Genomic DNA, 26254 nt, shown 5'->3' on the forward strand with positions numbered 1-26254 from the left:
ATTGTGGAGGTCTTGCTTCTGTCTGCCTGGTGGAGACAGCTGAAGTTGCTGGTGTGGGTGGCAGCATTGCCAGGGAAACCAGGGCAGTTTCCAGCTTGCTTCTGTACCAACAAGACACTGAGTGTTCCCCACCTTGCCCTTTGACTGTGCTGATATCCTTACGCCCTTTCTCAAGTCTTTCTTTGTATGTGGGCTACATTTGCTCTGTTTCTCCCACAGTTATCTTTAAATCCTTGCTCGACTGCTTGAAGACTATTTTCTTAACTGCTGCGTTGAGCTTCTTGCTGGCAAGGCTCCTCACTGTAGGCATTCTTTTGAACAGAACAACACTGTAGCAGATTTTTTATCGTTCATCTGTCCTCGTTTATCTGTCCTGCAACGGTGCAGAATCTATTACAGTATCTGTTAAAAAACTGACACATATTCAAATGAAGAAAATGATGATAATAAAAAATAAATAAATAAATAATAATAATAATAAAAACATTAAAAAGCACTAATAAAGTAGACCAGAATTATTTCTGAAGAGCAACTTGCAAAAACTATAAAAAACAACAGTAAATGGTTTTCCAAATGCATGCAGAACTGGAAGGATACCAGAGAATCAGCAGAGTCAATATGATTAAAGTACACTCCAAGAAGATGAGAGCATAGCAGAACATTACCAAAAATAAATAAATAAATAAATAAATAAATAAATAAATAAATAAGAAGAAATGTCTTTTTTCTCTAAAGGAATTAGGGAAGTGTTCATGCAAGACCCCATCTTTATAGGACAGTTGTTAGAGAACCTGTGACCAACTGAAGGATCAGTAGAAAAGGCTATAGTTTAAATTAACAAGATAGACAGCCACTGAAACAGGACTATTCTGCCAAGAGCTCTACAAGAATATAGTTCTACCCTCAAACTGTGGTGTATAACCTGCTTAAAGCCAACATTTCACCTGGGAAGTGAAAGGCAATAAACATGAGGACGATTTTTTTTAATGGTTCCAAGGTAGAGTCAGGGATCTAGGGGCAGGTAGACATGACATCTGGGCTGGGGTAAGTTAATAAAGAGCATAATAAAAGAATTAGGAGAGGCAATTAAAAATGTGGTAAGGAAGAGTCAGCACAGCCCTTAGAAAGAGGAATTATGCTTCACAAGTGAATCTGTTGGAGATCCCCAAAGGAGTCATGAAGCATGTGAAAAGGGAGCTCTGGATGTTGTGTCCTGTCTGAATTTCTAACACACCCTCAGTGCAGTTACTCATCAAAAACATTTCAGGAAGCTGAGCACCACTGGCAAAAAATGGTTAAAAGATAGGAAATGGAAGGTGGGAGTTACACAGAGAGCTTTCACAGCGAGGGAAGGCATCTTCCTTCCTTGGGAACTGGCATGGAATGGAGGCTGTTCGATATAGTCATACATGATATGATAAAAGTCCTGTAATGCAAAGCTTCTTGTGAGAGGGAGGTGATAAAATGTGCTGATATCAACTTCTTTGGGGTAGTAAAGATAAGTGCTGACTGCGAGGAAGGACTTAATAAGACTGAGAAACTGAGCAAGGTTAGACTCCATGTAAATAACTGTAGAAATCTGCCTAACTTAGCATACAAATTGATGGGCCCTGGGCTGATTGTTACCCAGGAATGAGCTCTTGGGGTGTCATGGCCCCAGAAAGCTGGTGGTTCAACGCGTAGCAAGAGTCCAACCGCAAACAGGACATCACCAATTCTCAGCAAGAGAACCAAGAGCAAAGCAGAGAAGAGTGCTATGCCACAGTACAAACCCACCAAGCCTCACATCTGGGAAACTGTGTGCAGTGCTAGCTTCCCCATCGCAATAAGAGCACAGGCAAGCACCACAAAAGGTGGCATTGTGTGAGTGGATCTCCTTGCCTCAGGGTGCTGCGGATGCTAGGAGTTCAGACAGGTTTCGAGTGAGCCTGGGCAAGCCTAAGACAGCAGTGGTTGTCAAAAAGAGATGCATGCCGCTTCTCCCTCCACCAAGTTTACCACTTTCTAGGTGTTGTAGCAGAAATCCTGGGCTAGATATGACCAGGGCAAACATTCTTACATTATCATCACTGCTCTCAAAATCCATCCATCCATATATATATATATCATCAGACTCAATCCATTGCCTGCTCTTCTCTGCAGGAATTTTGCTGGGATTTTCTGTAAGATCTGGATGAAGCTAGTATAAACACTAAAAGCACCGCTGAGATAGAATCTCATTTAATTTTGGTCATGTTAATATACAGCTCCATGTCTTAAATTAGAAGTATCTGTGCACCGGACATTGTGACCGAATTACTGTGACAGCAGTGCTATCAGGAAGAAAGCATTCTATGTTGAGCATTACGGAGAAAATTGCCTCGCCCTTCAAAAAGGTGGTGGAGAGGACAGCAGTGTCTCAAAAGGGCACAGACAATGGAAGAAGAGCTGCAAGCTCCTTAGAAACCAAACCTAACAACCAGAGGACCCAAAACAGTCTTGTGATTGTGACTGTCGACATCTGTCCAACAACTGTGCCAAGAATTCAACTAATAAGCAAAAAACACAGCCAGAAGTGAACAAAGGAGTGTTGTCTCCTTGGGGAAGCTGTCTGGTGCTGTGCAGTCTTTCTCTGAGGAGCACATACTCTGTGACAGACATAATGCAGATGACTACAAACCCCTGCACCACTCTTCAGATTCAGGAATGTATTTCAAATGCAGTGTTTTCAAGGCGAGCTTACACATCAAACTGTAATGAAATCATGCAAGCCTTGAACTGGGAATAAAGAAAAAAAGGGACATGAGTTGGCATTTTCTATGACTCATCAATCAAAGACAATTTTATTAGCCATAAATGAACATAACACTGTAAATAGATAAAATCATTTAAGCAGTAAGTGCAGGGCATGCCCCACGTAGTCCTAAGACAGAGACAGGTATGACATAGGACGGATCTTTGTAAGTGAGCACAAGAGATGCTGTGGAGCTTTAAGACACAGCTGACGTGAGGACCGTGGGTTGTGGAGCATTGCAATACGAAGTCAGAACATAGGAGGAAAAGCAGCAAGGAATAACTGCTCGTCGAGGCCGACCAGCCAGCTCTGTTATAATATCCCTCTGTGCATCAGCAACATAACAATAATGGTAAGCAAAAGGAGTCGTCGCAAAACACAGAGTTACTTGAACTACTGAAAGCCTATAGGAAAAGAGTTTTAGAAAACATTTAGGCTACTGAGCCTCTGGTAAATCAAGGTAACACAACATGGTGCAGAACAAAATTTCCCTTGCCTGCAAGGTTTATTCCTACCAAAAATCTGAAGGGTTTGAGCTGTTCTCATCACAAACTAATTTGCAGACAATCAGCACTCATTTTGTTTTCCCACAGATGTATTTTATCACTAGTATTTCTGTTCTTGGTACAATGATAAGGGAGCCTGCTTGTTTTTCCAAGCCCTATATTTTTCCAGATAAAGCCGACCACATATTTTCAGTATGAAGCAAATTTTCCTTCATCTTCCTTTACATCACCAAGTGTTATGAAGCTTATTTTCTTGCTGTTTGTAAAGCGATCTGAGGTCTTCTCACAAAAGATATGATATATCCAAGTAGTTATTCACTAGTGTTTGCCTTCCTCACCCAAAGCTAAATCTTCTCTATGCGTCAGGGCAGTTGCCTGACATAATGAACCACTGGGAAAAAGGAGGCATTTCTCCTCAGTTTTTGTTCATATAAAACTCACTCATGCTAGAAAACATTTCCAGTGGCTTTTCCTCCAGTAAAGTGGAGAAAATGTTGCCTTAATCAGAACTGATCTGCCTGCAGATGTAGGAGACACTTTCTGTCTCCGGTAGGAGCAGAACGGTGCCTGAAAAAATCGTTGTGATATCTTCTTTTCTTGCTGAACATCACTTTACATCAGGAATAAAGGATACCAAAGATGAGGTGGCAGAGGCTGTCACTTTTATTACAAAAGCACAGAGCATTACAGCTTCTTGCCCATGTAACTATCATGTGCCTCCGTCACTTCAGGCCATGGGTGTACACTGCTAGGTATGCTGATATATTCTCCCCTCCCTGTCCTTGTTGCTGTTCACAAATTACTTGAAGAAACTGCAGCTCTTGGTGGCATGGAGGACAAAAAACTGCTGGTAAATTCTACTTCTACAGAGCATCTCAGCTTCTGATATATCCACAGAGCTTAAAAGTAAACCACACAAATTATTCCCTGCCGCAGCTACATTCTGATGTGCAATTTGGAAATGTTAGCTTTTGAGCCGAACAAAGCACAAAGTTATCCTCAAAAATACCAATTACTTTAATCTACGTGAGTCCTTTATCAGACACAGTGGGCAAGATTCAGCTCCAGATTAAGACACAAAGATTTACATGTATAATATTACTGTCTATGTGTGAGCTAGCTGGGTAATTTACTTTTGCAGCCAGTGGAGTTCTAGGGCTTGATTATAGTTTTTATGTTCCCCACATGGAAATGACTAATGTCGTCTGAGATGCCCTGCAGTACCCGTGACATCTGCACCAGGACACGGGGCCTGCACCCCAGGAGCAGCAGCCAGGGCCAGGTGACAAACCCAAGGTATCCAGCCAGCCCCAACGTGCCCCTTTTGGAGCAAGGTGTCTCAGCTCTGCTCCGTGTTTCCAAGGAGCTACTCAGCTCGTCCAAATCACCCACCTGTGCTTGATCAAATGACTCGAGTGCGTTCACTTCGATTCCCACTGGTATGAAGGAAGCTCTGTTTGCAAATAAGATACTTCCACTTAGCCACCTAAATGAAGGTGTATGAATCTGACTCCCACTTAATGGGTTTAATTCAGTCACCCAAACATTTGCATTTTATGCCTTTTGAGATGCCTTAAGGGATCCTGAAGTTTCACATGAAGCTGCCAGGTATGACCTAGGAACTAAGAGGCACACAGACATGGCACAACAGCACAAAGCAGCTCAAACAGCGCTTGGCGTCTACATTTAGGCACCCAGAAGAAGTTTCACATCTGCATGTTCTCTCTTCTTCCCCCCTGCTACAAATCCATATAGTTGATACAGGAGAACCACATCAGGCTCAGGATCTGCTACTGTGCTGAAGATAGGATGTGCTAGCCATTTCCTCATGTTGGTGGTTTGTTGTTTTTTTCGTTGTTGTTTTTTGTTTTACTTTCTGTGGCCTGCGAAAAAGGCCCCTCTACTGCAGCCTCCACTGACACAGTGGTCAGCGAGACTGAGATGAAGGTCACGTTCCCAGGGCCTGGCAGGTTCGTGCAAACCCAGACCCTGACCTCAAAGCTTTCTGAAACATAAAAGGCCAAGTGGCCTCCTTGTTGCAGACATCTTCAGCCTGTCATGGGATTGTCTGCAGGATCAGCACAGGTTGCATCCTTCCAACAAACAGGTAGAGCCCAGCATGCACTGACTTCTCATCCTGACCCCAAATTATTAAATTTGCCCTAGAAAAGAGCCCAGGTGCAAACTAAGATGTTATGCTGTTCAGATGCTTACAAATGGACTGATGCAAAATGTAGTGCCAACCTCAACTTTGTAACATACATTGAGAAAAAGACTGAAGTCGTATAGCAAGTCCTTATGTACATTTGCTGTCAGGTGAGCCAGGAGGTTTGCTTCCTGAGAACAGCAGGAGAAAATGAGATTTGGGAGAGGGGATATAGTTCTTACTGCTTATCTATGCCATGTGGTACACCATGCAGCAATTATGGCTGGTAGGAGCACTGCACCTGATGCATAAGCCATGCTTTCCTTTTTGCACAAAGAGCTCTATGGAAATAATAAGTTATACACAAGTAACCAAAACTAGGAACAAGAAGGAACTACATGATAGGGACACCTTTATATTATGTGAGGAGAAACTGTTATTTTTTTTATAAATATCTCAATTTGGAAATCTGTGCTTGAAATCTCACACAGCCCGTAGGACTGACCCTGCTGTTGAGCAGAGGGATTGAACAAGATGAACTCCTGAGGTCCGTCCCAACCTCAACTATTCTGTGATTCTGTGAAACCACAGGAATTTCTAAAACACACTGATAACAATTTTTCAGATTTGTCAAGGAGTCAGGAATCCACTGTGGCAAAACAAAGGGCAGTCCAAATATACACAAAGAAAGGCTTATATACACAAAAACACGTTTCCAAAATCAAGAGAAAGGAATATTTGGCTACAAGCCTATTCTTAGGCAATGATGAAGAGAATGCAGTGATCAGAAATGAAAACAAAACAAAAAAGAAACTGTAAATAACAGGTTACTAGGTAACAGTCAATAAAACAAGGAAGTTGTAAAGCACAGAAAAGTGTTAAAGAGACTAAAGTTATGAAGAAGTTGGGGGTAAAATTAGCAAAAAGATGTTTTCATGCATCAGGAATAAAATAAAACCTAGCTGCAGTAGAAGGCCCATTAGTCAAAGGAAATGATAGCACTGTTAATAATGCTTCAGAAAATGCAGAAGTACTTAAGGGCTTTAGTTTATATTTGGAGGAAGGGATATGATGTACCCGTATCACATGAAGATGATGAATTAGCAAATGTCAAATTAGCAAACAAGTCAGATGGTAAAATGCATCTGCTTGGATAAATCCCATAGCAGCAACCCGCCTACATTATTTGCATCCAGGGATTGTAAAAGAGCAGGCTATGGAGTACCTCTGGCCTATTTACATTTCTGGATATATTTTGGCATTAAGAATATCAAATGCAGCTAGAATATAATTCCAACAAAACTGGAAGAGTGTGACTGTTGTCCCAAAATTAAGAACAAGCAAACATGTGGGGTGAGAGGAACATCAGTGCAACAGAAGACTTGTTAGTTTGATGATCTCAGGCAAAGCTGCAGAAAAACAAATAAAGAATTAAATGGAAGCGTTGGTGTATGTTCAGCATCCACCAGTATAATTTATGGGAAAAAACTAACACAAAGCCACAAGAAATGGTTACGTTTAAGTAGACAAGTTAACTTCAGTAGACAAAAGCAATGTTAACATGATAAGTTTAGTAGACAAAAGCAACTGATATATTAAGCACAAAACTTCATGAGATGGTTGAATAAGTACACCATGACATCATGATACAAATGTGGCACTATAAAATACAAGTAAGCCAGTGCATGGCTTCAGAACTAGCTGAAAGATTTCAAGATGTCCTCAGTGGGTTCATCATCAAACGGTGTGTTTCTAGCAGGGTTTTATTCTGGACTAACACTACTGAATATTTCCATGACCGATACGGAAACAAAGAGAAAATAACCATGGGTAAAATTTGCAGATGACACCAAGACGGAGTCCTAAATAAACATGAACCCAAGAAATTTATCTTAGCTGTGTGGAGTACTATCATACACACAGCATGGAACAGGCTGTCTAGGAAAGCAAGATGTCCTGTTGATATCAGGAGATTAAGACTTGTTGCCTTTCTGGTAAGCATGCCTCAGGCAAATACAAAACATGTTTCACTCCTCACTAGTACCAATTATCCCGTAAACAAACACAATTGCTTACCCACCTTTCTGAATGAGCGTTGACATTTACATGAGCATTTGCACAGAATTACAGCTGTGATTGAAAACTCAGAGCAACTCCCCTAGAACTTTTCTTATCTGCCATCTGCTATTTGTTATGCCCTGTGTGGCACCTGAAGCCCCGAGCAATTTCTCTGAGAGTATACTTGGCCTACTCTCATTTCATTTATCACCTCTTGGGCAATTTGCTACAAATTCCTAGAGATTTCTCTAAGACAGGATGAGCCTTGACACCAGCACGTCCTTCATACCACCATATCTGACTGTAATGCTTGTCTGCTAGTCAACAGAGTCATACGATATCCTCACTTCTGGTGAGGGTCTGGCACCTTTAGTAAATAAAAAGCTGAAAGCTTGCATCCCATATTTCTTGCCAAGGCATTCTTTCTGCCTTGATGACAGATGGACATCTGGTACATCTTCTCTAGAAAATTGTGTTGCTGATTCAGTTTCTCCACCTCTACTCCTTTAGCCTTCGGGTTCACCAACATTCACTATGTTTTTTCATGGAGAATGCAGCACAATTGGGTGTAAGAAGTTATTTTCCCAGACTTTTCTATGCATTTTCACCCCAGTGCTCTGTTTCTAAACTGTATTTTATTTTTTTAAAGGACAGCTAGAAGACAAAAGAAGGAGAATTATTCATGACTAGTCGTCCTTGTTCAACCCATACATAACTGATTGTAGCTTCTTCATTTTCTTCCCTCTGTGTTTTATATCTATGTGAAGATAACCCACTTGGAAATATATTTATTTTAGCCTACTTTTTAGTCTGCTTTGTACACTGCCCTGTTTCATCTTTTCATGGGAATGTTTGTCAGCACTGACAACTATACCAGAAATCATGCATAAAACACTTCTGTGCTGGTGTTGAGAAATATAAGATACCTCAGCGCAGAATTAAGGAATTTTCACATTAAAAATCATTATAAAAAAGATGTGACCCAGATTATCTAGCATAGGAAATAGAAACTCCATCAGTAAATACTATGGGGAAAGCTGTGCCTTTTTCTCTTACAGATCCTATAAGAAAGGTCTCCAGCACATATAAAGTTATGAATTAACAATGGCATATGCAAGAAGTAAGGTTCCTACAAGGCCATTTGCTTTGCAGCATTAAGGATATATTTACACAGCACAGTACTGGGTAGAAATATCAGAGCAGGCTCTGGACAAACTGGCTCAGGAAGCAGAAGCAGAGTGACTGCTTAAGTATTGCTTTCCATCTTGGCTAATTAGTCCAGCTAATAGGCTAAATAAGCCGGCACAGAGCTCTACGACTCTCCTCATACTGCTTTATTACTTCATCTTTCTCATGAGAGCCAGCACTGACATTGCTGCCATAATGGCATGCATTCACCACTGAAAATCAAACCTCTGTAAGTGCAGCGTGTGTGCAGGGGAGCACGGAGGCTCAGGCTCCTGCTCATGGAGGATGGCACGCTTTGCATGCAGTGCCATACGATGCCATGTATGGAGAATCCTATGGGCAGAAACCACAGTCTGGGTGTCCCCCATGTCCCTTCATAGAATCACAGAATGGCTCGGGTTGGAAGGGACCTCAAAGATCACCCAGTTCCAATCCCCTGCCATGGGCAGGGATGCCACCCACTAGATCAAGTTGCCCGGGGCCTCATCTAACCTGGTCTTGAGCACCTCCAGGGATGGGGCACGCACAGGTTCTCTGGGCCGCAGAGAGGTTGTACAGCCCTTCTCACGAGCAGCTGTACAACAGGGGGCTGTGTCATCCCAGGCACAAAGAAAGACTGGAACGTTGATTTCCCTTAGTGTCTCTGCAAACACCACCACCACCAGTACCAGAAAAGAAGATACTGGAAAGAAAGCTTGTAGATGTCTGTTTTCCAAGCAGGTCACTGCACTGATATCCTCCATGGAAGAAGTTGTGTGCTAGTAATCCTGAGTGTAGTGCCTGGTGTGCTTCAGGACACGCATCTATCTGCTAACACGAGCGTTTCCTGCACTCTCAGAGTTGTTCTCTGCCTCCTGCTCACCTTGAAAGGAGGAAAGGTTCTCCCTGCAGTCTGGCATTTGGAGCTCCTTTGCATCAGACTGACCTTAGCAAATCCCTCCTGAGATTTCCAAACCCGCAATATTGCACAGAGCATCCCTCAGAGCTGGGGATCTGCTTCACGGGGACACCTGGGGCTGCGGTGGGGTTCCTCCTCACACTGCCACATGCCAGAGCGCTTCCTCACTGCCATTAGCCACGGGGAGATGCTGCTTCTGCTGGCCGCCGCGGCACCAGCTCTCAGACTGGCCCGTGCAGTTCCTGCAGTGTTCTCCTACCCTCGGGGTATTGCAGACCAGCGGAAGGGAAGCTGCAAACTTGCTGGGGGTGTTCCAGTGGTAAGGACTGCCACATCTTTAAAAAGAAACTTAACATTAGGAAGCTACTTGAAACCAGCCCTGTCTTTGGAGGGAGATAAAGAAATGGGAAGTGAAAATATACACTGGAAGCCAGACCAAAAGGAAGAAAAATATCAGAAAACATCTGTGAAGAAATGAAAAATATAATGCTTAATTTACACTAAAGATCTCTTCCTGCATCCATTCAGTTGGCTGTGGATATCCCTTGACCTGCTTAGTCAGGAGCTGTGCTGCCCTTTACATTTCACATCGGAGGATAACTCAGAGGCAAACACGAAAGATGGCATCTGTCGGAGTTGCTCTCCTCACAGGCTCTTACCGGAGTTCCCTTCACATGCAATTTATTTCTGCAAAACTTCTTCACTTTTAACCCATTTTGAAAGGTATTTCGGTATGCCTTCTACACGCCTGTGAGCAGCATCGCCCTGGACGTGCAGTGTGACTTGGGGACAGAAGTGCCAACTCCTGCCAGCAGCCGTGACATAGCGGGACGTCGGGCTGGCGGCAGGGTGAGCAGGGACAGCAGGGGAAGCAGCACTGACACCACTGCTCCCAACACAGCAGCTGAAGGCTTCCCTCTCCTGTCCCTTGCACTACTTCTGCGAGTAATTCTGCACCTTTACTTGCCCAAGGTTAACAAACTATCTGCATCCAATGAAACTTACATTTTATAACTACATGTAATTTGAGAAACTTAACACAAATATGTGTATGGAATTGAAGTGTGTGCTAACTATTGCTTTTTTTAATGGAACCAGACTGGACGATAACCTGTCATTCTACAATGATAAGGTTTAAAGGAAACCGATCCTCAAAATCTATCTCCGAGGGATTTTGTAAGAACCCTCTGTGTGCAGCGGCTCTGATTTCACCCACAAGATAAGCTCACAGATAAAGCACAACATTTCTGTCACAAAAAATGGTTCAGCCCTTGGGGCGTTTGAAAGCTTCCCACATGTTGAAAACATCACAAACTAAGACACATTTTGCTACCTCCTTGAGGCCAGGAGACACCCTCACCTCTGAGACACACAGTTGTATACCTGTGCTTTTTAATAAGCCTGCAGATAACACAGCTGCTTTGCTGACAAAAGTGCATGTGCCCTGCATGAAAGCAGCTTTCTTGACAGAAACCAGGAACTGTTTCTACCCCTACCTTTCACACCCTCTGTAGCTGAGGCAAGCTCCCACCGCAGAGCTGTGCCCTGCCCCGCGTGTGCTGCCTGGTGCCACCAGCGGCGTGCTGAGACCACCTCCAACCTCCGAGCAGATGCAGCCACCTCAAAGCCCACAGCACCCGTAACACCCAAACCAAGCCCATTTTGAAATTGAAAGACAGAAAATCTGAGTATAAACGTGATGGGGGGAAAAAAAGTGTGGGGAGAAAATCAGTCAGAACTAAATGCTGGTGACTAGGCATGACTAACCCACCGTAACATGAGACGTCACATCGCTTACAGGATGTAGGAGCCACATATCGACCTCACAGCTCGGTGTCCACAGAAACCAGATACAACGAGCAGCAACATCTGCTGAAATGACCACAACTATGACCAGGAGATACTGGAAATGTACTCAGTCCATTGCCAAACTATGTAAAGGAACCAGACAGTGGACTAGCTGGGAAATGCTTTCAACAGAGTTGGGGAAAAAAAAAAAAAAAAGGTGAAGAAGTCTCAGGAAAAACTGATCTTTGTTAGAGCTGCTTAGGGCTAGTACTTGAGTAGATTTAGAGACTGAATTACTATCTTCTGCCAACAAACAATCTCAAAAAAATCATCTAAAAGTATGAGAGGAAAGCCTAGCTAAAGACATAATATAAAATTATTTACAGCAACCAAGACTGAGGTCAGTGGAGTTATTCATACATCCACCATGACGGCCTTTGGTCTTTGGAGAGCTGAAATAGTATTTTGTTTCACAGGTAAACCATTGAAACTCAAGCTGCAGGGTTTTGTATCTTGAAGGAGGTAGAAACACCAAACAAAACAAATTTCAGAGCAGCTCTGGAGAGTCAGCAGACTCTAAATTACATTCGTCCTTTATTAATTCAAGTTTATTTTAACCATCCTTCCTCCAGTCCTAGCTCTTGCTAGACAGGAATGCTTATAACAGAGACTCAGACCAGCACTCTTTAGTCCTACTTCTCTTTCAGTTCCAGCTGAGACCAGTTACAATCGCTAATTGTTTGGTGGCCTTGAACTGCTTCCCAGAAACATAACTCTTAAAATGGGAAGGTGTCCCTGTAACCTATCTTTAGCTCAGACACCAGACATTTTCTTCACCTTGTTCTTGGAGCTGAAGGAAAGAAACCACAGTTCTCTGCCATTCCCACCTGCACCTACTAGATGTGTGTCCCATAGAGGCAGGAACGTGTGTTGGGCGTGGGGTGAGTCATACAGGGAGAGAAAGATGGGAGGAGAATGAAGGAAGATGCTGCGATATGGCAGCTTTGCCAGGCCCTGGAGGTGCCTACGAGCTCCAGCCTGAATGGGTCCTGCTGGGAATGGCAAGCCTTTGCTGAGAGGTTATCCTCAGAGGATCAACAGGATTCAACAGAAACATAAAATTAGTGGATCAATGTCAGATAATTAAAAAGAAATAAATAAATAAATAATGGAGCTGCTTCACAAGTCAGGTTTGACTCAGTTCACTGTTAACAGTACTGATTCCACTTAGACAGTGAAATTTCCCTCTGAAGGCTCCAGTAGCTTTTAAAAAATGCCTGGGATTGTAAACTGATCTTAGACTAAGCTCCTAAGACATGTACTTTTGAGGGGAGTTACACACATGGAAATGACGGTGCAGTAAGGACGGACGAGATCATGGAGAGTTGGCTACTGCAGTGAAGCTCCTGTGGGAGCTCTCTGGGTAAAGGCAGAAGTGTCCCCACTGGGAATGAACATGGGGTAAAGAGCAGACTGTAATTTCACTCCTTAGTGTACTTTGTACTCATTTTCTTTCAAAAGTAGCCCTTCTTGTTACATAAAAATACATGCCATGTTGGACCACGTTGTTAAACAAGTCAAAAGAAGTACGAGGTTCTTCTATGGAACCCTGGACTAAGGAACCAAAAACCTCCAAAAAAAAAAAAAAAGTGTGCATTTACAGTATATATTCTTTACTAATAAGTTCCATTCAATTGTTATTATGAAAAAGGAAATGATCAACACCTCAGACACTTTTCACTTGTTTCCTATATTGTTCTTCATCTCAAAAGTGACTCAGTCAAACAATCTTCACACCCACACATCCACGTTAAAACAAAAAAAAAAAAAAAAAAAAAGAAGAAAAAAAAAGAAAAAGAAAAAGCACAAGCCCAGATTTGACCTGTTGGTCTCACTTTTATTATTTGTAGTAACACTTTTTTTTATTTTTGGACTGTGGCTTTTAAACAAGACTAAAAATAGCAGCCACCCCCAGAGCACCGTTTGCGTAGGGGGAATGTTTTGTACACAAAACTATCCGCCTTCCTCCCTCGACTCAGTCACTCCTCCTACACCTCTCCTCTGAGACAATTTTCTGTGAAGCTCAGCGAGGCATATAAAGCAGGAGCCCAGTTCTTGGTTAGTAGTGTTCATAAGAGGAAGTTCAGTCAAGCATGCTAGCTTTTGACTCCTCGTTTCGCGTCGCAAATAACAGGACGGTACTTTACCAGTTAGGTCCAACCCTGGAAATAGGCAGGCAACAGAACAACTTATTCATTTCAGTAATATAACCTAAATCAAAGGAACTATCCGTATAGTTATATGAGAATGCCCTGGCTGGATCAGATGAATTTTCCAAGTTCTCTAGCAGCGCTCAGTGTTAAACACTTGAGGAAGGTGCAGCAAACCACCAAATGGAAAATTAAAAAATAACCTCCCCGTAATTGAGATTTCCATTGCTAGATACTTCTTCGGTGCCCTGAAGTATCTGCATATCTTTGAAAAGCAACGATCCTGCCTGTCACTGCTTTTGTTTTCAGCATTTTGGCTCCTGCTACACCACTGGCTTCAGTGCAATCTCGAGGCCGGTACAAGCACATGAACTGCGGGGCACATCATCGCGACGATTTGGCAAGTCACCTGCTTGTGGTATTTGGCCATGCACAACACACCCATGACTAATCATTTCCATTGACTGATTTATAACTCCCTTGTATTCTTTACAGATTGGTGAAACTATAAAGAGCACTCCAGTTGAAACCATCCTCTTGACTGTGGCACTGTATTTCCCCTCCGTATTTTATACACCCCAGAATAATCTTTCTGGGTGGTGCTCCCTACCAAGGCAGCATTTTCCATGGTAAACCCAAGGTTACACCTGGGGGCGATTAGTAAGTGATGACAATAACTGTAGGAACTAATGGGATAAAGAAATAGGTTAAATCATTTCTTCCCCTGTGAAAACCTGAATGTTTCTTTGACCATTGTGTAGCCCACATCTCAATTAGCTGGGTTACTAAAGATCCCAGTCAATCAGCTTGAACTGTGCTCAGCACAATATCACTGAGCGAGACACCAGCAGGACCTTGTGTACTTCATCACCTTAAAGGCCTCTTTGTGGTATTCGATATATACTCGTACGAATAAACTTCATGATGAGACAACCTAAGAATAAAATCTAATAGATTTTTTTTTTCTTTCTTTTTAATAATTATGATATTACTTAGAAAAATAACAAGGTTATGAAGTCAAGGACTCAAGAGCTGGGTAACTTTAATGAAAACTAATTCATTAAATTCATTAAGTGCATGAATGCAAATTCACTGCAATTCATCCCTTAGTCGCATGACAACAGAGTGTTTTCATTTGTGTTATTGAGCATGTAGGGTGGATATTTCTTCCTGGTATAACAAGAGCTATACAAGGTCTGGGTAGTTAATAATGGTATAATTAGTAGGCACCTACCTATTAGATGCTGAAGAAATTGTAAAACGTTTAGCGAATGGGGAAATAATTTCAGAAAGGAGAAACAAAAGCATCCTGATTAAAGAAAGTAGAGATTAAAGAAAGTAGAGATCCTGATTAAAGAAAGTAGAGATTTTGAACATGCAGAACACTCTGCTAACTTACATTTAAAAAGTCTCAAGGCATTACACAAAATCAAGTCATCCACAAAATGGCGGTCACGAGATCCCTAATAGCTGCAGCTTAATATTCTAACTATAGGTTGAAGATAAGATTACCTGAATTTACAGAAGTGTTGCAAAGATGATTCATTTTAATTGGTGAATTCAGATTAATTCAGATATCACGGCTACAGAAGCAAAGAAGTGACTGCAAAGAAAGGCATCATTCTGCAAGTGGGGAAGGACTAAGTTGGATATATTAAAATGTTTGCAAGAGGAGCACAGAAATAGTGACAAAATACACACTCAACTTGTGGGGGAAAACAGCACATGAACAACACAGAATTAAAAAAATGCCTAGGTGCCCTCGTGTGGATAGTTTGGTATCTTCCCCAGAATATAAATAAATAAATAAATAAATAAATATCTTCATAAATAAATAAATAAATAAAACAACCAACGAACCAGCAGCACCACCCCCCCCCCAAAAAAAAGCAGACATAAGAATGTTCCAGAAAATGTCTGACAATTAGACTTTTTTTTTTTTTTTTAAGTTAGCAACCAGTCATTTCAGTTCACCAAGAAAAAAAAATCAAAATTCAAAATAAAGCATTGAGACTATCAATGTGCTTAAAATAAGAGAGGCTTCTTTTCCTGTGCTGAATTTGGACCTGAACAGGGACCTAACAGAAATAAACTAGTGCACATTTTGGCACCACAGCGACATTAGCACCTTCGCTGATGAAATGTTTCAGTGCCCAGCACTTGTGAGCTGGGTTTGACTCTCGTAGCCTGCTGTTGCCAGTCAATAAATTCATGAAATCACAAGCACTTTTGGTCCTGATCCTTTCCAAAGTAATTTTCTTTGCCGAAAGATCAAACAGGCACTGTAGGCATTCACATGAACGTGCTTCATCGGTAATGCCTATGAGGACAAGATCAGAAGTTACTATGTTTGATTTAAATGGGATTTACTTTCTCGGCTTCCTTGTGAGAGCAATAATACATTCATTGTGCCTCCCCTGGAAAGTGGTTGTTATAAGGAGTAATTAATGTGTGCCATATAATCCTCCTAATACGGAGAAAATTGCTTAATAAAAGTGAATTCCTGAGGGGTTTATGACCATGACTTGCTCACTTGGGACTTTCATTAAAGAATAACAAAAAGCTACAGAGAACAAGATGTTAAGCCAGGCTTCAAAGGACAGCATTTGCAAATCACAGCACTGAGCATGGACGGCTATTCCAAAAAAACGTAGGGAGAGACAGCTTTCCAGAAGCAGTGGCGAGAACATTAGGAATTTTTGGTTCCTGCGTACTATAAAGCAAAATGAGCTAATAATGCCATAAATGTTAAGTATCAGTGAGAAAATAAATAAATAAATAAATAATCTCAGTTACTGTGATGAAGTATCTTCTAGACATAGACAGCTCTTTCATCCTTCCAATCTACTTTAAAGATGAGAGTTGCATACAGCCTGTTGAAAAGTCCTGCTTCACTGTAAACCTCACAGAGGCAGCTCCGTAGCCTCAAACCTAAAATACTCTTTCATTTCTGACATGCCAAAGTATTCTCAAGCAAAAAGCAACAGAAATCTAGCACAGGGAAAATTTGTTAAATTTCATCCTTCTCTGGATTAAGCAGAGCTGCTTTAGTCCCCATTGATGAGCTCAGATATTATTATTCTAGATACTGTACAAAAATAATGGTTCCTGTGTCAGTTTCACATACAAGTGTGACATGAAACACGGCAGAAGGATAAAGAGAGGAAATACAAGAAAATAATTAGGCAGTTGGTGCAAAAGCTTATCCTGCCAGTGTCCTGACTTCGGTCTGTTGCTTGAGGGAGGCAGCACAGCAGAGGAATGTTAATGACAAGTCGGCAGGAAGATGCTGATGTATCTCGGTAAGCAATTACAAGATGCACAAAGTGTGGCCTAGACAAAAGCCACTGAAAAATCTAATGAGAAGGCAAAGGAGGCACATCACAGATCAGTTGAAAGCAAATTCATATGTACATATGCAATGTTGCTATTACACCTTAGTTTAAATGAGACCAACGCCAGCTAGAATATTAGGGAAAAGAAAAGTGAGTCCAAAGGTAGTATGATGTAACTTTACTAGCTGTTTGAGGTTTGCAACCTGTTTATCCCCTAAAGTAAACCACAGCATTTCCTAGGGATTCAGAACAGACTAGAAATGCACTTCTGCAGTCACGTCAGGAGGCTGGTAGAGGAGAGAAGGCCTCTATAGGCCATTCCGTCCTAGGGAACTAGTGCCGTGCCAACATCAAGGAATTGGTTTCTATTCTATTTCCCTATCCTCCTTTTAAACTAAATGTTAGAGAAGATTGCTGCATATTAGTTATGTTTCTCAGGACCAGTAAGGGACTAATTATGCAAAAGTACAACATTACCAGAGTGATTACAGCTAAATTATAAGCAAAGCCTGCTTTATTAACCAGCGTGACTCAAAACAATTCACGGAATCAGAATCACAGAACAGAAGGGGTTGGAAGGGACCTCAAAAGATCATTGGGTCCAGCCCCCCTGCCAAAGCAGGTTCCTCAGAGCAGGCTGCCCAGGTAGGCGTCCAGATGGGCCTTGAAGATCTCCAGAGAAGGAGACTCCACAACCTCCCTGGGCAGCCTGTTCCAGTGCTCCGTCACCCTCACCATGAAGTTCTTTCGCATGTCGGTGCGAAACTTCCTGTGCTCTATCTTGCAGCCATTGCCCCTTGTCCTGTCCCCACAAACCACTGAGAAGAGGTTGGCCAAATCCCTCTGTCTCCCACACCTCAGGTATTTGTACACATTGCTAAGATCCCCTCTCAGTCTTCTTTTCTCCAGGCTGAACAGACCCAGGTCTCTCAGCCTTTCCTCACAGGGTAGATGCTCCAGGCCCCGTGTCATTTTTGTGGCCCTCCGCTGGACTCTTTCCAGGAGATCCCTGTCTTTTTTGTACTGGGGAGCCCAGAGCTGGACACAGTACTCCAGGTGAGGCCTGACCAGGGCAGAGTAGAGGGGGAGGATCACCACTCTTGACCTGCTGGTCACGCTCCTTTTAATGCACGCCAGGATCCCATTGACCCTCTTGGCCACGAGGGCACACTGCTGGCTCATGGTCAACCTGTCATCCACCAGGACCCCCAGGTCCTTCTCCTCAGAGCTCCTCTCCAGCAGGTCATTCCCCAGCCTGTACTGATACTTCCGGTTGTTCCTTCCCAGGTGCAGGACTCTATGCTTGCTCTTATTAAACCTCATTTGGTTTCTTCCTGCCCATCTCTCTAGCCAGTCCAGGTCTTGCTGAATGGCAGCACAGCCTTCTGGCATGTCAGCCACTCCTCCCAGCTTTGTGTCGTCGGCATACTTGCTGAGGGCAGACACTATTCCCTCATCAAGGTCGTCGATGAAGATGTTGAACAAGTCCGGACCCAGCACCAACCCCTGGGGAACACCGCTAGTCACAGGTCTCCAGCCAGACTCTGTGCCGCCAATCACCACCCTCTGAGCTCGGCCAGTCATCCAGTTCTCAACGCACCTTACTGTCCACTCATCTATCCCACACTTTCTCAGCTTTGCTAGCAGGATGTCATGGGAGACAATATTGAAAGCCTTACAAAAGTCAAGGTAGATGACAACCACCGCTCTCCCCCCATCTACCCAGCTGGTGATGCCATCATAGAAGGCAACGAGGTTGGTCGAGCACGACTTACCCTTGGTGAATCCATGCTGACTACTCCTCATAATATTTTTCTCTTCCATTTTCTTGGAGATGGCATCCAGAACAAGTTGTTCCAACACCTTTGCAGGGACAGAGGTGAGACTGACTGGCCTGTAGTTTCCCAGATCCTCCTTCTTGCCCTTCTGGAAGACCGGAGTGACATCGGCTGTCCTCCAGTCTTCAGGCATCTCTCCTGTTCTCCAGGACCTTTCAAATATGATAGAGAGCAGTTCGGCGATCACCTCTTCCAGCTCCCTTAGCACACGCAGATGCATCCCATCGGGACCCATGGATTTGTGTGTGTTGAGCCCACTCAGACGCTCCCGAACCGCTCTCACGTCAACCAGGGGGAAGCCATCCATTACCCAGACCCTTCGTCCTCCCACCAGGGTCGAGGAGTCCCGGGGGGTAGTCCCTGAAGAAAAGACTGAAGCAAAGAAAGCATTCAGCATCTCCGCCTTCTCGGCATCTCCCGTTAACAGGACACCCCCCTCATTCAGCAAGGGACCCACATTATCCCTAGTCTTCCTTTTACTGTTTACATAAACAAACAAACAAACAAAAATCTTATTATCTTTTATCTCTTTTGCAAGCCTCATCTCTAGGTAGGCTTTAGCCTTCCTCGTTGTGTCCCTGCAGGCCCTGACAACACTTCTATACTCCTCCCAAGAGGACAGGCCCTTTTTCCACATTTCATAGAAAGTTTGATCATGTTGGGTATCATCACTACTAATTGAGTAGTGATGAATGTATTCACCTGTCAGTGAAGTCAATTGCTTCCAGATATCTCATTGACAGAAGACAAGAGCTGGACTTGGCTGTTCATAAGGTCCCAGAGGACTGGAGGCTTGCTGATGTGTCTCCCATCTACAAGAAGGGCCGTAAGGAGGACCTGGGGAACTACAGGGCTGTCAGCCTGACCTTGGTTCCAGGGAAAGTTATGGAGCAAATCATCTTGGGTGAGATTACACGGCACGTGTGTGGCATCCAGGGGATCAGGCCCAGCCAACATGGGTTCATGAAAGGCAGGTCGTGCTTGTCCAACCTCATCTCCTGTGACTGTGTGACCAGACCAGAAGATGAGGGGAAGGCTGTTGATGTAGTCTACTTAGCCTTCAGCTGGTGGGAACAATAAACTCCCAGTTAACCCTGAACTTGTGGGGGATTTGCTGCTGCACCTGAATGCATGGAGGTCCATGGGGCCTGATGGGAGTCATCCCAGAATACTCAGACAGCTGGCTGAAGTCATCACGGGACCTCTCTCAGTTATTATTCAATGACCTTGGGAATCTGGAGAGGTCCCAGTTGACTGGGAGCTGGCAAATGTGGTCCCAGTTTTCAAGAAGGACAAGAAAGAAGATCCTGGATTGCCTCTCCTGAACTGCCAGCAACACCATGCCCAATGCAGCCCAGGACAGCATTTGCCTGCTCTACGGCCAGGCCTCCTTGCTGGCTCATGGTCAAGCTGGTGTGCGGCAGGACTCCTGGGTCCTTTCCAGGAGAATGTCCCCAGCCTGTCCTGATGCTGAGCTTGTTCCTCCCCAGGTGCAGCAATTTGCCCTTCTCCTCGCTGAGCAACTTGGGGTTTGCCCCAGGTGCCCCACGAGAGCAGCAGCACCAGGCTGTGACTGTGCAGGAGGCATCTGGGTGCCGCCGTGACCAGCCCACAGCAGCAGTGCAGGAGAGCAGAGCCCCAGCCGCGGGGTCAGAGGCTGCGGTGAGGAGGAGGCCAGGCTGGGGTGATGAGGCCGGGGCATGGGCTGGGCTGGAGCCCCCCCGGCTGGAAATACCTTCCTGGGAGCAGCTTGGAGATGCAGGCTGGAGCAGGGCAGTGGGTGCTGTCAGGGCAGCAATGCAACACGGCAAAGAGTGGGCACGGCATCAGGAAAGGGAGGAGAAAGCATCAGGGGTGGGGATGGCAATGAGCAAAGACTGCTTGCCACACTGACACATTTTCTGTGATTTTATTTGTACTCTGTGTGGTGGAAGAGGACCCTGATGACCTTTGGGTCCTTTGGGGCCGGCGTGTGTCCCAGATGCTGGCCCTCATCTCGGCAGGTCTTCTAATGTTGCCGGCGGGGTGGCCTCTTGTTGGGTGGTGCAGAGGCCTGGGAGGAGGTGTTCTTCCTTTTGGGGGCTCGCCGGGGTCCCCCAGGTGGGCAGCCCCTGCCCTGCCTGTTGGTGGAGGAACCTGCTAGTGCCTCTTGTGGCTCCTCGCGAGGAGCTGCCTGCTCCACAGGGTCTGCAGCAGGGGTGGAGTGAGGGTGGCTGGCACTCTCTCGAAGGCTGTCTCCTGAAGTGCCGGGCACCTCGTCCCTGTTGGAGCTGGCGGGCTGGTGAGAGGGAGCTGGGCCAGGTGCAGGAGCCACCCCTTCGGGGCCAGGTGGGCCAGGTTCTGGCATGGGGCTGGCCTCCCGATGCTCAGCCACAGGTGGAATGTTGAGGCCCAGCAGGCGGTGGGCTTCCCTGCCACACATTTGCACGGCGACATTGAGGAGGTGATGGACAAACATCGCCCCGTTCTCACCGAGGTAGGGCTCCAACAGCTGGACTAGCAGGTCTTCCCCCAGTCCAAAGAAGCACAGTGTCTCCATGATGGCGTTCTCTATGATGAGTGCCTGCGAACGCCACCTCCGGAAGATGTTCCTCAGCTCCCGGCGCACCCAGGAGAGCAGGGGCTGGAGCAGAGCAGCGTGCTGGCGGAAAAGTTGGCCCCAGGTGTCCGGATGGAGGCCACCCACCAGAGGCCTGGGCGCCTGGGCAGGGGAGCTGTTGGCATTGATGGATGCTGCTGCTGATGGTCTGATGACCAGCTCCTCGAACTGATCATCAGCTTGCACCGAGTGCACAATTGATGTCAGTCTGCTCTTGCAGAGCGGGCACTCGGGCTTGCTGTGAGCCCACCGCTGAATGCAGGGGAAACAAAATTGGTGGAAACATGGCAGAGTGTAAGCGGCGCTGCCATCGGTGTCCAGGCATATGGGGCAGCGGGTGTCCAACGCCGCAGCCATGCTCGCCACCAGCTGCGGTGGGCTGGGGGAGCGGTGGATGATGATGTGCTCCCTGGTACTGACACTGCAGCAGTGGGTGTCACTCTGGAAGAGGAAGAGAGGGGCCACTGTCATTCTCTGGTCTGGGGAGAGTCCCTCAAGGAAGAACCCCCCACTGCCATCGTGAGATGTCCCTGCACCACCCACCTCTGCTGCTGCACGTGCACCTCCGGGATGTCCCAGCTGCCTGCTCGGAGCAGGGCTGGGAGAAAGGCCAAAGTGGCTCTGGGGATGTGAGTCTCTGAGAGCCGCACGAAACAGCTCCGAGATCACAACCCAGCACCAAGGCAAGCCTAATTTCTCGCTCCAGTCCTCGCACCAACGCTTGGCTGGAGGAGAGGCACAAGCCACTGGTCTGAGCTGCCGTGCCCAGATTTAAGCAGTGAGGGCCATGCTGTCACAAAGCATTGCCTGGAGACAGCCCAGGGCATCAGGGGGATGTCACAGAAAGTTGCCGGGCACACCGCTGCCCACCAGCTGGGCACCTTGTCACCCACCAGCTGGGGACATCGTCACCGGGATGTCACAGTCCATCACTGCGACATCACAATGGGCCGTCCTCACCCGCAGCACGTTCTCCAGCAGCGCTTAGGCCCCAGCACATGTTTGTGGGGTTTCTGCAGTGCCACTGCCCACTCTATCCACCACATCTTGTGGGCTTGGCATTGGTGTTTCACATCAGCCCCCGAGGCCTTGGCCATGTCTTCCCAGGGCCCCTTCAGGTGGCTCTGATTATGGCACGCAGCCACAGGCATGCAGAGCAAGAGGGTTGGTTTGAAAAACCCTCACGCTTCCCTCTGAGGCTGCAGGACAAAGCTGTACAGGCTCTCCCCATCTCCAGCGCTGCTGGCCAGCCCTCTGGGATGTCCAGGTCCCTCCCAAGTGAGGTCAAAAGCAGTCCCTGGCAGGCTCTCAGGGATCTTCTCCTCCTTGCAGGGCAATAAGAAAGATATAAAGCTGTTAGTGAGCGTCCAAAGGAGGGCAATAAATGGTAAAGGGTCTCGAGGGAACGACGTATGAGTGGCTGAGGGCCCGTGGTGTGTTCAGCCCAGAGCAGAGCAGGCCGAGGGGAGGCCTCATGGCAGCCTGCAGCACCCTCATGAGGGGAGCAGAGGGGCAGGCGCTGAGCTCTGCTCTCTGGGGACAGCGACAGGACCCGAGGGAACGGCATGGAGCCGGGACAGGGGAGGGTCAGGCTGGGGGTTAGGGAAAGGTTCCACACCCAGAGGGTGGTCGGGCACTGGGACAGGCTCCCCGGGGCAGCGGTCAAGGCCCTGAGCCTGCCAGAGTTTAATAGCATTTGGACAATGCTCTCAGATACAAGATCTGTTTTGCTGTAATGTTGTTGTTGTTGCTTGTTTTATTATTATTATTATGTATTATTATTCCTCTTTAAAGGAATAAATCTGAAATTCAATCAGAGAAATAAGTTGTTTTGCTTCTTGGGTACGCTTAATCTAACTAAACTTTAGGTGTAAACTATATAGTGAGCTGCCCTTGGCTCATCTTAGGGAAAGAAAAGTCCTGTCCTCTTCTAGGACAAGAACCATTTTGCTGGAAAGCACCATATGAAGTTACACGGCCTGAACTGTGGAAGCTCCTATTTTTCTCCATGGACCATAAAGTGAGCTGAGGGAGGCTAGCTCTTCTGCACTTAGGTCAGAGATTTGTCTGAGTCTGGGGCCTCTGAGATGGTTCCTGGGACACATATACCAGTAAAATTTACAACTTGAAAGGTTCTCAAGTTTCTATTAAAAATATAGAGCTGAGCTACACGGCTGGCTTAGATGCAAAAGTTTCTGAAAATAAAGGTTTAACCTTACTCTGCAAATGTGTTAGAGATATACTTAAAAAACAGTTACTGATCTCATTACCTAATTCCAGAAGCTGTGTCTCTGAGTCCTTTTCTCCTCTCAAAAACTCTGAGTCATGATTATGCCCTGAGAGGCAGTTAGATTTTGCCAGACTTGTCTAAGCCCATCTAAAGCAAGAAAAAATGTCAGCAAGAACTGAATCTGGACATCATGAGGTTGAACATAATGAAGAGTATTTGGCGCCCTTCACTGGTGGTGATGAGGCAAAAGAGGGAATTAATCCAGCTGGGAGGTCGCAGGGCTTCCAGGAGAGGGGAAAAATGTGTAAACATAGAGCATTTGCTACAAAATGAAGGGAAAGACTAGGAAGATGGAGTCCCAGGAGAGGTGTCCTGACAGTTGCCGTTTGGAGAAGAGATGGGTTTTGCATTAGAAAATCTTCAGTGCATCTCAGCATGATCTGCCTTACTCAGGAAAATGGGTGAAGATTGATCTGCAGCATCCTGCTACGCTTGCCAGATGTGAAAATGTCTCTTCACACTTCCAAAAACACCCAGTCATGCCTACCAAAAATGTGCCAGCGCGTACAGCCGAGTAGTTTCCTGTCATGTTGCCCAAGATCATCTCATTGTTTCCCATCCATCTACATCCTGTTTCTTGTTCTAGTCCTGTTTTTGTTGTATGTATTTGGTGGTGGGGACTTTCTTTTGGTAATATGTTTTCAGAGTGCTGCACACTTCAGAGCTCCCAGGGGGTCACTGCAACACTAGCATTATGTTTTGTTAACTTTGGACAACCTGCCCTTGTTCCCTGCTACAATTAAAGAAGCTCAGAGAAAGCGAGCAAGTCGTTTTGTAGAAAATGCATTATTTTGCAATTCTAGGACCCTGGAGAGCCTCAGCATGACATTTCTACACCACTGGGAAATTTGTACACTGAAGCCGTGCTTATAATAGTAAAAGAAATGTCTCTGGGAACATCCCTGGTCCCACAACCAGACACCGGCTGGGACTGGCTCCTGGAGCACTTCAGCCTTGCTTGGGCACTGCCCAGGGGTGTTTTAGCTGGCACAGGGTGAAAATTGCAAGGGACCTTTTTGCTGGCTTTACAGGGTGGATGGCTGTGTTTCGTTTAAAATGGGCTCAGCCATGAGTCAGAGGAAAGGGTCTTAGCTCCACAAAATTTGAAAGACCTGGGAGCCTTCTTGCCACCATTTTTGTACCCTTACCAACAAAATCACAGAATCACAGAATTGAAGGGGTTGGAACACTTCTATACTCCTCCCAAGAGGACAGGCCCTTTTTCCATGTTTCACAGACCTTGAACTCTACCATCTCACGGTCACTGCATCCCAAGCTGCCCCCAACCTTCACATCCCTAACAAGGCCATCCATCCCTGTTGGTAAGGACGAAGTCCAGAAGCACCCCCCGCCTCATCGGCTCCTCCACCACCTGCGTCATAAAATTGTCCTCAACGCATTGTAGGAACCATTTGGACTGTGCATGCCTGGCTGAGTTGCTTACCCAACAGATGTCTGGATAATTGAAGTCCCCCATGAGAACCAGCACCCATGATCTTGAGGCTACTAGCAGCTGCTTGTAGAAGGCCTCATCAACCTCTGCCTCCTGATCTGGTGACCTGTAGTACACCCCCACCACCGTGTCCCCCATACCAGCCCACCCCTTACTTCTCACCCACAAGCTCTCCACTTGTCCTTCACCCTCCCCCAGGTGGAGCTGGGTACACTCTAATTGCTCCCTCACATAAAGGGCAACCCATCCCCTCGCTTTCCCAGCCTGTCTTTCCTAAAGAGGACATAGCCCTCCATGACAGCGTTCCAGTCATGCAAGCTGTCCCACCACGTCTCTGTGATCGCAATGAGATCATGGCCCTGTGACCGAACACAGATCTCGAGCTCATCCTGTTTATTTCCCATGCTCCGTGCATTGGTGTACAGGCACTTCAGGGAAGCTGCAGGCGCAGTTACCCCTGGGGGGATGCAAGAAGATTCCAGACAGGGTATCGGGATCGTTACCTTCTCTGAGGAGCCCTCAGACAATCCTATAGGACAACTCAGAGGTTTTTCCCTACTATCTTCAACAGTAACAGCAGTGAAAACTTCCCCTAGCCCTTCTCTGTCTGTCACTTTTAGCACCCCTCCCTACCCCCATCAAACCTAGTTTAAAGCCCTGGTAATCAGCACAGAGAGCTTGCTCCCCAACACACTTGTGCCCCACTTGCTGAGTTGATCAGCAGCCCACATACCCGGCCTCTCAAAGGACTGCCCAAGATCAAAACACCCAAATCCTTGGCCCAGACACCACCCCCTCAGCCAGCATCTCTTGTGCTGTCGGAGCACTTTATGAAGTCCAGCCGCCACATGCCCTAAACCCTGTCCATGATCTGATAAATCCTCAAACCTGAGGTGCCTGTGCCACCACGTCCACAGGAATTCATTCTCACAACAGTTTGCTTAGAGGAGAAGATAGGTGCAAAGGGGCAATGGTGCTGCAATAGCTAGCAGCACTCCGTGAACTTGTTACCCTTCTGGCTCGGGAATTTCCTGGGCTCACACCTGTGATGGCCTTTACTTTCAGTGCCTTATATAGGAGGAGATGACGCACCAGCCAGCTGACTGATTCACTGCCACAATGACTCAATAAAAGGTCAGCCTTATCCCATACAGGCAACGTTAAGGCTTCAT

Source organism: Oxyura jamaicensis, chromosome 4 (assembly GCF_011077185.1).
Source record: "Oxyura jamaicensis isolate SHBP4307 breed ruddy duck chromosome 4, BPBGC_Ojam_1.0, whole genome shotgun sequence".
NCBI lineage: Eukaryota > Metazoa > Chordata > Aves > Anseriformes > Anatidae > Oxyura > Oxyura jamaicensis.